The sequence below is a fragment of the Mirounga angustirostris genome, unplaced genomic scaffold (genome assembly GCF_029215605.1).
Source record: "Mirounga angustirostris isolate CCGP_5_RB_7025 unplaced genomic scaffold, mMirAng1.0.hap1 SCAF_1, whole genome shotgun sequence".
In the NCBI taxonomy this organism is placed as follows: Eukaryota; Metazoa; Chordata; class Mammalia; order Carnivora; family Phocidae; genus Mirounga; species Mirounga angustirostris.
Window position 1 is genome coordinate 102,275,737 of NW_026991709.1, and position 12,640 is coordinate 102,288,376.

Below are 12,640 nucleotides of genomic sequence, written 5' to 3' on the forward strand. Positions count from 1 at the left end.
ACCTATGGCAACAGAACTCTTATATTAAAAAACCCCAATCTGGAGAGTGTTTAACAAGAGGAAAAAAACCAGTACGGCTCCACCCACAGCTGGAGGAGGGCTCAGTCGTCCACTAACGTCCCTTAAAGAGAGGGCGGGCTCGGGTGACCGCGGCGGGGAAGTATCGCGAGAAGAGGGAGGGTGCGTAGCTCGTGGAAGTCACTATGGTGACAGGGAGGTCGGGAGGTTTCTTGGTAACTGGTCCTAGCTCTGTGGGAGCAATCGCCACTGCTTTCCTGGAATTTAAGGTAAAACTCTTCACCTCTGGATGTGGTGAGGAAAGGGTTTGGAAATTGTGGCCATCAATGGACCCCACCTTACCTGATTTTATAGTGTATGCGGCTTCAGTTATTTTCCATCTCCTTGGAGGCAGTGGGGCTCTGGACGTAGCTGTTGGGATGCGAAGCAGGAAGCCCTGGGTTTGGAAGTAGTAGAAAGACAAGAACAGAAAACCTCGATTGGTGAATGATTGTATAGTCTATATGTGAATAGCAAAATAATTTCGAATTTATTGGTGTTAGGTCGTTAGTGTCACTAGTGGAAGGGGATTTTGAGCTTTCAAAATAATTTGTTTGAAAGATTCCATAATGGAAGAAATGATTTGTCGATGTCATCTGGTTATCTTCATGAGAAAATTATCGATCGGAAAATATTTCTTAAGTAATTTTTGAATACGTTGCACTGTGCGAGGCATAGTCAGGATTATTAAGCAAGTATTCCTGTTCCAAGAGAACTTAGTTTTGTTAGTCGATTTTTACCCTGGAGTCTGTGATCCTGGTGGTAAGGTGATTGAGATTCAGTGGAGTTCCTAATACTCCTCCCATCCCCTGCTGAAACTGTAAACGGAATTCTGTGTGTTTGTGCATTTTTCTGGGGAGTTAATTTTCCCAGAACTTTGATTACATTCTCAAATGTGGTCCTCATCCGCTATTATGTTAACCACTGGTTGATTTGACTACCTCCAATAAGTATTTATTCAGCGACACTTACGTAATTGACATTGAGAAGTGGGAGCCTTTTTCCCCCCTTTAACCTTTGCATACCTAGGCCTGTCATAGTAAAGCACCGATAAATCTGCTTTATAAATGAATTTACATTGCCATTCTAAGTAAGTAGTATGAGTCTTGCCTCAGGAGCATAAAGTCAGGTTCAGTGATTCTCGAGAGGGGTGTGGAGGACACTCCCTGCCAACTGTAAGAATGCGGTGAGGTTCAGAGACTGGTGTGGTTTGCAGGAACATTGACTCAGTACTATAATACACATTTATTTATTTTTATTTGAATTCAAGTTAGTTAACATATAGTGTATTACTAGTTTCAGGGGCAGAATCTAGTGATTCATCAGTTTCATATAACACCAAGTGCTCATTACATCAAGTGCCCTCTTTAATGCACATCAACCAATAATATACCTTTATTTTTAAAGTTGAAAAAAATTATTGTTTTCATAAGACAGACTACAGACAGTAAAACTCAATGAAAAAAATTTTTTGGCTGGTAGGCATATCAAGAAAACGTAGTGATTCTCTTTGAAAGCTTCTGGAATCTTGAGTTTTCAAAGTTTGTAAAACACTACAAAACCTGAGTCGGAGAGATATCAACCATGAAAAAAGCGAAGACTAGACCAAATTGAGTGGTATAAAAGAGTCATGGAGACAATGTAGTAGAAAGATGTAACATAACAAAATCACAAATCCCATCATTTTTTTAGCTACATGCTTGGACAGTTTACTCAATTTATCAATCTCTCTGAGAATATTTATTATAAAATCAGTATATAGTGTCTGCCTCATAGGATTGTTTATAATTGTCTAGCACACACGCTAAGCATTTGATATTACTGTGTTTATAACATTGACCTTACTAGGGCATGTGCTAAGGATGAATAATGGGATGTCAAGTTAGAAAGTCAGCTTATGAAGGGTCTTGAAAGCCAGATTGAGGATGTTAGATATGATATGGAGGAAACACTTACTAGAAAATTTTTGAGCTAAGGAATGACTTGGTTAAAAAAATAACGGTGGTTAATTGGGATTTGTTAAAGAGGAAAAAGACTTAGATCAGGCATGGCTGTATTGGATTATTAGTGTATAGTTCTCCATGTGGAAGGAGAAGTGCCTACACAGTAGAATGGAAAAAATCTAGGCACATGGGGGGAAAAAATCTATAGCTTTTATAGATTTTAATGGTTAAGAGTCTAAACACCTAAAGTCAGTCAGATACTATTCTTTGTTGGTGAATCCTGAACTAGTGATGAGGGGATAGAAAGAAAAACAAGTTACAGATAATTCCTAGTTTTACTGCCTTTGATGATTGCTATAAATAGCAGTAGGTCTTAACGACAGATGAGAAAGAAATGTCATTTCAATAAATCAATTAAGTGACCTATGGATTTAGATTTAGTTGAACATAACCATGCTCCACTCGGAACAAATATTTTCAAAACATGCTTAAACCAGGTTGTATAATGTAGAAAAGACATTTATAACAAACAGCTACAGAGTAGACTTAAATCTAAAGTGAAAGTAGGACGCTTAGAATAAGTGAAGTGATTTGAGAAGAGATTAGATCACAAGAAAAGAAACTTGATTGATCCCTTCCAATATTTTGGATACTTCTCATGAAAATAACAGAGTTTAATTATAAAAAGAAGCTGGTCAGATTGGGATGGACTAACTTACAGTCATTTGGGAAAGTATAATCAGGTCTCATCTTTCTGATCCAAAATCATCTACAAACAACCATTATTTGTAATTTCAGGCAGTCTGAGAAGAGAACCCTCACTTTTTACATTTTAAAAGTGAAATTGTACCACGTAAGAAGAAATAAAAATAAATTTAAAGAGAATAATTGGAATTAGAATTCAAATCCACATTTGCAATTCTTTAAGTGCATACTTAAGTTTTGTCATCATCATGATATATTTTTTTGTCTGCTAATGTGGTTTCAACATTTCATAAAGTCTGATATTAGATTTGTGGGTAAATCTTTAAAAATATTAATGAAGTTTTTAGTTAATTGTAAGTATTTGGATTAATTAGATATTAACTAATAAATAAAAATGAATAAATAAACATGAATTTATATAAGTAATGAATAAATACTTAGAGAATATTGTGCAAGATTAATGAATTGGTTGGGGCACCTGGCTAGCTCGGTTGGTGGAACATGCAGCTCTTTATCTCAGGGTTGTGGGTTCGAGCCCCACATTGGGTGTAGAGATTACTTAAAAATAAAATCTTAAAAAAAAAGATTAATAAATTGGCTATAGAACAGGACAGATAGTAATGAATATTCCTCTTGATAATATGTTATTATACACTTACATATTATACATTTTACATGTTACAGAGGCACGTATTACACATATATGCATCCATATAATATGTACATAAATACATTATATTATATATTAGTACATGAATGTTATTGAAATTCTCACCTTTTTTTTTAAAGATTTTATTTATTTGACAGAGAGAGAGAGTACAAGCAGGGGGAGCAGCAGAGGGAGTGAGAGAAACAGGCTCCCCGCTGGGCAGGGAGTCCGACGCAGGGCTCAATCCCAGGACCCTGGCATCTGACCTGAGCTGAAGGCAGATGCTTAATCCACTGAGCCACCAGGCGCCCTGAAATTCTCACCTGTGTTAACACAGAAAAAATAGGAAGTGAGGAAATAGAATAGTTTTTTGGGGAAAGACTGTTTTGAAAAATGAGTTTGCTTTTATTCATGTAGGTCGGGGTTAGGAAAGATATATCCAGTGGGCAGCAGAGGCAAAGAATATAACTTAGGAAAGAAAATAGGATGAGACAGTGCTATATGAATGGTTGAAACCTAAAAATAGATTAGTTTTTTAAGTTTGTAAAGTGAGGATAGCACCAGAAAATGTCCATTCTTAGACTCTAGGAAGAAGAAATAATTATAGTAATATCTCAGGTAGGATTCTAGATTATGGATAATAGAAAACCTAATTTAAATTGTCTTGAGAAAAAGGGAGGTTTTTCTTCCCCATCATTTATTTGAATAAAAGTCCTGGGCCACCTGTGAAACAGTCTCTGTGCACAGGGAATAGAATGTTCTAATTGGCTCAAGTCTCTCTCATGCTGGCTTCATTGAAGCCACATGGGCTAAAAGTGGGGAAGTGGGTGTTCCAAAGAGAAAAATTCTTTGTAGCTAAGAAGAGTGAATATATGTAGAGTGACAAAAACACAAATTTTCACTATGAATAGCTAACAGTTATTTAATGTTTCAGGCACTTTACTGGACATTTTACATACATTTAATTATCATAACCAACCTGTGAAGTAGGTGTTATTAGACCCATTTTATATAAGGAAGAAAACAATACAATATCTGGAAGATCAGTAGGTAAAAGTTTCAGTAAGAAGGTGGTGAAGTCAGTAGAGACTGAAGAGAATGAGAATGGTGATCCTATGAGAAAAATAACATTTATTAGTTTTTTTCAAGTACAGAAATGCATAAAGAAGAAAACAAAATTGGGCCATAATCCTATCACTCAGATAATACTGTACTAAATATACAAGTGTATAGATAAATAAAATACTGTAATCATGGTAAAAACTTCAAACGGTACAGAAACATAAAATGATAATGAAAACCTTCCCTTCTCATCCCCCTGCACCTAGCCTCACAAAGGTCTCTGTTGTCTTGCATATCTTCCCAGAAAAATGTTTTAGAATCTTCTAGCTTAAATATATATTCCTTTTTATTTACACAAAAAGGATTGTGTTATATTATACTGCCATAAACTTTGCTTTTGTCATTTGACATTATAGACATCTTTCTATATCAGTACATACAGATTCAACACACACAAATTCATCTCATTTTTAATTTTTATTTTATTTATGTTTTTAAAGAGATTTTATTTATTTATTTGACAGAAAGAGAGAGAGAGAGCACAAGCATGGGGAATGGCAGGCAGAGGGAGAAGGAGAAGCAGGCTCCCCTCTAAGCAGAGAGCCTGATGTGGGATTCGATCCCAGGACCCTGGAATCATGACCTGAGGCGAAGGCAGCCGCTTAATGGACTGAGCCACCCAGGTGCTCCCATCTCATTTTTTAAATAGCTGCATGGCACTCTAGCATATTGTTGAATGTGATTCTTTTATGCTAGTTGATGAATTAAATATGGACTACTTATTTGAGATTTGAGAATCTCATGGTTTACTGGCTAGAATTTATTAGGCCATACTGCAAAATAATTATAAATACAGCAAACAATAATATTAAAAGTCTGGTTGGCAAGATCTAGATATAATCATGGCTAGAACTGCAGAGAAATGTAAATACCACAGCATATACATATACTTTAGCAAATGCATAGAGGCATTGGAGTGGGATGGGGGTTGGAGGTCTTCAGTAATTGAATTGAATTGTAATATGGCCATTTGCAAGCCTGTTTCCTTTGATTATTATGTCTTTGAATCTGTCTCTGGAAATGGTGAGCCTGCCTCTCTTTTCTCTGACATGCAAGAGATCCTAGCTCTAGTCTGCAAGTGATTTTATGACGGGACAACCTGAGGAAAAGATCTGCCTGCCTCCCTCTCCCTCCTTGCTCTCCTGGGAAAGAGTCACAGGAGTCCGATCAGAACTATCAATTTAGAAAACTGTACATAAAAATTGCACTTTTAAAAATAGGGCCTTGGGTAGTCATAAGCAAACCGTTATTTTTAATATCAATACCCAAGGGCTAGCCAATATACAAATGACGCAAACAGAACTTGGTATAAATGTACTTATGATCTAGCTCTTGTGATTTATCTATTCTTCACATTCTTGTTCACTCCTGAGGCATGTCTGCTATTTCTTATCTGTAAGTTGATAAGTTATGCCTTCCCTCTTTCCTGCCTAAAATTTTTCTCATCTTGTTAGTGCTTCTGCCTCTTAGTTTTAATTCTTTTTTTTTTTTTTAAGATTTTATTATTTATTTATTTGAGAGAGAGAAAGAGAGAGTGCAAGCAGGGGGAGGAGCAGAGGGAGAGGGAGAGAATCTCAAGCAGACGGGGCAGTAAGCCAGGAACCCAAACTCGGGCTGATCTCACGACCCTGAGATAATGACTTGAGCCGAAATCAAGAGTCAGATGCTCAACTGACTGAGCCACCCAGGCGCCCCTCTTAGTTTTAATTCTTAAATCTAATTCTTTTTTTCTTTTTTTGTAAAACATTTAACCATTTTAAAGTGTACAGTTCAGTGGCATTAAATACATTTATATTGTTATACTACTATCACCTCCATCTATCCACAGAACTCTTTTCATCTTGCAGAACTGAAACTCCATACGCATTAAAGAATAACTCCCCATTCTTCCTCATCCCTGCCCCCAGCCCCTGGCAACCACCACTCTACTTTCTGTCTCTATGAATTTGACTACTCTAGTACTTCATGTAAGTGGAATATATAGTATTTGTCCTTTTGTGACTGGATTATTTCAATTAGCATAATGCTAAGTCTAATTCTTAAAATTAGTTCCTAATTCTAGCTTTTTGGCTCCACATTATAAACACATATATCCACAACCTGAATGTGTAATCTATGATGAACATTTATTTTATTTTATTTTATTTTTAAGATTTTATTTATTTATTTGACTGAGAGACACAGTGAGAGAGGGAACACAAGCAGGGGGGTGGGAGAGGGAGGTTTCCCGCTGAGCAGGGAGCCCGACGCGGGGTCGTTGGTCCTGGGATCATGACCCAAGCTGAAGGCAGACGCCCAACGACTGAGCCACCCAGGCGCCCCATGATGAACATTTAAATTTAGTTTTTGATAGAACTATACAGAGTTCTGTAATAAACAGGCTTATGTAGTTGCATATATATCTTGATGTACATTTATATGTATATGATAAATTCCTATGACTAGAAATTCTTCCCAGGGTCGATTCCTTATCTAATACTTCCATTGAATCAGTAGCTTCTAACTCAAAGTGTAGCACAGATGTGTCAGATTGACAGAGCCTAGGCTACTTGCCTCTGTCTAGCTATAAGGAAGGCCAGAGAGGAAATAATGTTTCTTGTAATGGGAAAAGGACCCATAAGTTAGGGGATTCCCCAAGTATAGGAAAGGCAGTCAAAGGTTTGGGCTGGAGAACAAAAGAATAAATGACCATTAGCAGTAATTTACCTGCACTTCAGTAATGTATGCGAGTATCTGTTTCTCCATACGCCAGCACTGGGTTCTGGGTATTTTGCATTTAACCACTCTGATAACAGAAAAATGGTATCTAGTTGTTTTAGTTTTCATTTCTTTAATTATAATTGAGGCTAAGCATTGTTTCATGTTTTTGAATGCCCACTGACCATCTGCATTTATGTTTCTGTGAACTGTTAATTTATATGTTTATCAGTGCCCTTGATCAAATGACTTTGTGGTAACCATGTTGTCTTAGTTATCCTCTGCTTCTATAGTATTGCCAATCTATCCCTCTCCACTGATTCCTTCTCTTTTGTCCCCAAACATACGGAGGTCTACCCTAGTTTAAAAGGCCTTGATAGCTACTATTCTATTTCTTCCTTTAACCTCTACACTTAAATATCTTTATATATGTACACTTATATACCTCTAACTTCTACACTTATGACCTATGACTGCTGATTCCGTTTTAGAGTATGTAAGGATGGCTCTAGTTGCAGAGAATATAGGAATGAACAAAACAGACAAAAATTCTTGCACTTAGGAAGCTTACATTTTAGAAAGGGGAATGGTAAATAAAATGCATAGTATGGCAGATGGCCTTAAATAGGGTATATAGGGAAGGCTTTACTGAGAACATGACTTTGGGGGAAAGATATAAAGGAGGGAAGAAGAGTAAGCCATGCAGCTATCTGGGGGCAGGGATTTCAGGCAAAGAATATGAGCATTCTCAGTATGTTAGAAGAAGAGGTTTGTGTGTTTGGAGAAGTTTGAGTGAAGAGAGAAAGGAATCAGGTAGGATCAGAGAATATTAGGGTATATGAGGGCTCTCTAGAGAAAGAGGAGTTGCTGTTGTAGTCCTGAGTCCAAAAAATGGAAACTCAGGCAAAATTTCTGTGTTGCAGTCTGGAGGCAGAATTTCTTCTTTAGGAAACTGTGGTCTTTGCTCATAAAGGCTTCAACTGATTAGATGGAGCCCACTCACATTATGTAGGGAAATCTGCTTTACTGTAAGTCAACTGATTATAAATGTTAATCACTTGTAAAAAATACATTTACAGCAACATTTAGACTAGCCCAAATAACTGGGCACCATTGTGTAGCCAGGTTGACATATAAAATTAACCATTACAGTAGAGGAGTCCAGATTAATAAAAGCTTTGAATACTGTTGCAAGAACTTTGTTTTAACTCTGAGTGAGATAGAAAGCCATTGTAGTGTTTTGAGCAGAGAAGTGCCATGATCTATTTTAAAGCAGTCACTTTGGCTGCTGTGGTGAGTATAGATCGTGAGGGGTTAGAGGCCAATTAGGAGGCTATTATATTCAAGTTAACAAATGATAGCACCTGGAACTGGGATCATAACGTGGGGGTGGCAAAAATCAGATGTTCTGAAGACAGAGCGTAAAAGTTTTGATTTTTAAAAGTTGGATTTGGGATGTGAGAGAAGAGTCTGTTAATTCTAAGGTTTTTGGCCTGTGCAACCAGAAGAAAGGAATTACCATTTACTGAGATGGGTAAGGCTATGAGAGGAGCGAAGTTAGAGGAAAGATCAGAGGTGTGATTTGGATCTCAAGTTTGAGATGTCTATTAGACATTCAGATGAGTTGTCAAATCAGTTAGGTATAAAAGTCAGGTTCAGTGCAGAAGTCTGAACTGGAGGTATGAAATTGGAAGTTGTCAGATTGTAGTCAATATGTTTGAATTTATATTAAGCCATGAAACTGGGTGATACCACCATAGCAGTAGTGTAGATATAGAGGAGGTACAAGAACTGAGCCCACAGTTTAAGGTTGGGAAAATTAGGACAAAAGGTTGGTGAAATTTATTCCCTCTATAACTCTGCAATTCCTTTCCCTTCCTAAACTGCCCCTTGAAGTAAAGCCTAACACTCCTAGCAGATTGAAAAGGAATCCCACAGAGTTCCATGTGCTCTTAGGAAGATTGCCTCTTCCTCCCTTACAAAACTGCATCAACACTGCATAACTACCTAAGAGACCAGTTCCAGGAAGAAGGCTACAATTTAAATTGATTATCCACCCTCCCTTGAGAGACCATTGGGACTATTCCAGCATGCTTATATCCACGTTTACCTCAATCTCCACATCCAAGACTCTTAATTCCCCGTGTTAGTTTGTTATTGAGTTTAGCTGTTGATGATGGTAATGTAAACATGATAAAACTTTTTCTCTATCACTGAAAGGTGGTACAAGACTGATATGACTCTCCACAAGGTCAAGAATCTTGGTTCCTTCTATCTTGTTGCTGTTTTATACATGGCCTTGATGACATAGCATGGAGAGCATTACTCTTATTTTTCAAGTTTTTGTTTGTGAATTATGTTGTGATTTATAAAACTTTTATAGGAGTTAATAAAATGGCTTCCTTAGGTAACTCATTTACTTTTCATATTGCTGCTTTGGTTAGCCACAGAATGTAAATCCCAGATTGGGCCACTAGGTTGATGATGTTGTAATATTTCCACATGGGTTTCACAATTGTTAATGCACTATGTGACCACACCTAGTTTTGAGGGCAGCTGGGAAACAGTTTTATTCTAGGTGGCCAGGTGTACAGCAAAAGTTCAGATTTTTCTACCACAGAAGCAGGGATGAATATTGGAGGACAGCTAGCCATTTCTACCATTTCCTACCATCTGTCCCAAACTCTTAGCTCCTCCCCATCCAAATCCTACCACTCTACCTTTTGGAACTCGTAGGACGCCAAATCTGCATTCTCAACCTTTACTCTGAATGATCCCTTTACCTTGGTAGTCTAACCTTAAATTTGGTTGTTTCCTGAAGAAATTGCTTTCCCCATGGGCCCTTCAAGTGGAGGCTATTTTGCCTCCCAGGATCCCGTGTGTCAAAAGGCCTTGTTTCTCATTGATGTATCTGGACAATTGATTCTTTCTCTTCCTCTTTATAATGTCCTAGTCCCTTTAAACAAGTCCTACTAGATTAAACCATTCTCCATCTGTTTTGCAGTCAGCTGCAGATCTCTTTGTGATTTTCCTCATTCAATGAATATTTTAGCACCTGGCTAGCTGTCTTTATCCTCTACCACGATTATTGTCATTATTCTCAGTGATTTAATATCCACAAATCATTCCATTTCATTCCCTGGCCTCTTAGTTCCCTGACCTCATATACCAACTTTCACAGTCTTAACCTACCTTATCATTACCAATGTCTACATTCTCTCTCAAAATCTGGTATAATTGACACATAATAAAATGAATATTAAAAACTCAAATCTGAATTTTTTTTTAAGATTTTATTTATTTATTTGACAGAGAGAGAGAGAGCACAAGAAGGGAGAGTGGCAGGCAGAGGGAGAGGGAGAAGCAGGCTCCCCGCTGAGCAAGGAGCCCGATGCAGGATGCAGACTGGATCCCAGGACCCTGGGATCATGACCTTAGGTAAAGGCAGATGCTTAACCGACTGAGCCACCCAGGCGTCCCTTACATTTTTTCCTCTTAAGCCCCACAGATGTTGACTTATACTGGACCAAAACCAATTTATTAATGATTTTTAGTGGTAAAGCCATCTATTTCACATATAAAATTGCAAAATAGATCAATTTAGCTATACTGTAGAGATTTTTGTACAATTATCTCCCCCACCTTAGCCACTCCCTCTCCCCAAATACTATTGACTGGTCAGATCCTTGGGGACTGTGGCTTTGGGCAGAAAAAAAAGCCTCAATGTCGTCCTCAGGCAGCTCTGCACTTCCCCAAATTGGCTATGCTCTAATACTTCCTTTCCCTTATACTACTATCCAGTCTCACATCAGAATGCACATTTCCTTCATGCAGATGATCTCAGCTAAATAGGATGTATGGGGGAAAATCTGAGCAAGGGAGAATCTTCCCAGTGTTGGAATGCCATGCTCTGATTCCTTTGCACCAGGTTTCTAAATGGTTGCAGATACCTTTCTTATAAAACCATACTGCCTTTACTATTTACATGGAATTGTAATTTCTTTGGTGAGGAATTATTCCTAATTGTCACGGATTTCAGCAATTTGAGGTATTTTGATGTAGGATACATCATGCTTTCGCCAAAGATCTTTTAGGTTTCTGATTACAGTTGTATATTCAGATTTTACGTGTATTTTCTTATCTATTGTGTTGTCATTTCCAGAAGCACCAATTTGTCTGCCTTTATTTTTTATTTTTATTTTTTTTTATTTGAGAGAGAATGAGATAGAGAGAGCATGAGAGGGGGGAGGGTCAATGGGAGAAGCAGACTCCCTGCCGAGCAGGGAGCCCGATGCGGGACTCGATCCCGGGACTCCAGGATCATGACCTGAGCCGAAGGCAGTCGCTTAACCAACTGCGCCACCCAGGCGCCCCTGCCTTTATTGTTTTAAAATCCTTTTAAGCGGGGCACCTGGGTGGCTCAGTCGTTAATCATCTGCCTTCGGCTCAGGTCCTGATCCAGGGAGTCCCGCATCAGGCTCCCTGCTCATCAGGGACCCCGTTTCTCCCTCTCCCACTCCCCCTGCTTGTGTTCCCTCTCTCGCTGTCTCTCTCTCTCTGTCAAATAAATAAAATCTTTAAAAAAAAAATCCTTTTAAGCTTGGTGAATTTGAATCATTATGAAAAAGCAGCATTTTGGGGCGCCTGGGTGGCTCAGTCGTTGGGCGTCTGCCTTCGGCTCAGGTCATGTTCCCAGGGTCCTGGGATCGAGCCCCGCATTGGGCTCCCTGCTCAGCGGGAAGCCTGCTTCTCCCTCTCCCACTCCCCCTGCTTGTGTTCCCTCTCTCGCTGTGTCTCTCCCTGTCAAATAAATAAATAAATTCTTTAAAAAAAAAAAAAAGAAAAAGCATTTTGTAAATACTTTTGCTCTTTTTCCTGTAATTAGAGAAGGTCTGATGGAAGGGAGGAAGGAGTTTTGAGAAAGGTGCTTCTAAGGAAAAAAGTAAGCCCTGGAAGGTGTGCCTAGGAGAGAGCAGTATTCTTGCTCTGGCTACTATACATAGATTCATACTTTTGAAGAAGAACAGAAATCTCCCTTAGTGAACTAACTGGAAGAGAAGTGTTTCTGACCCTAGTTGCATATTGGCTGACCATAAAACTTCAGATTTTTTTCTGTGGTTTTAACAGTCCCCACCCCCACCTAGTCTAATAAATATATGAGCAGAATAAGTGAAAAAGGTGTTTTGAAATACAGCTGTATTTAGCACTTCGCTGATCTAAAAGTCTTCTTGGATTTGGGAGAATGAGAAATTATCTAAGGGAGACCCACTGAATACTTATCTATACTCAGCACCTCCTTTGATGTAGTTAGCAGTAATTTTCTATTGGGCAAAGAGGTATTTTTTCCTTCAATTACACTTTGATTTGTTTTTTTCCTTTTAGGTTAGTGATATGACTCAGAATTCTGTAACTATAAATTAGGTTCAGACAATTTAGCAATTTTCTTGGTTTATATAAATATATGAGT

General features: G+C 38.2%; 1 protein-coding gene across 3 annotated transcripts in view; it reads left to right on the plus strand.

Moving 5' to 3' along the window:
* Window positions 1–167: 167 nt before the first annotated feature.
* Window positions 168–12,640, plus strand: part of IFT80 (intraflagellar transport 80) — a 126,097-nt gene continuing 113,624 nt past the window's right edge. The window contains exons 1-2 of one of the 3 annotated variants that reach the window (XM_064585775.1): window positions 198–287; window positions 4,941–5,099. The gene's annotated coding sequence lies outside the window, so the exon portion shown is untranslated. Of the gene's footprint in view, window positions 288–4,940; window positions 5,100–12,640 lie in introns of all 3 variants that reach the window. The other 2 variants (XM_064585774.1, XM_064585776.1) reach the window with 2 other exon arrangements.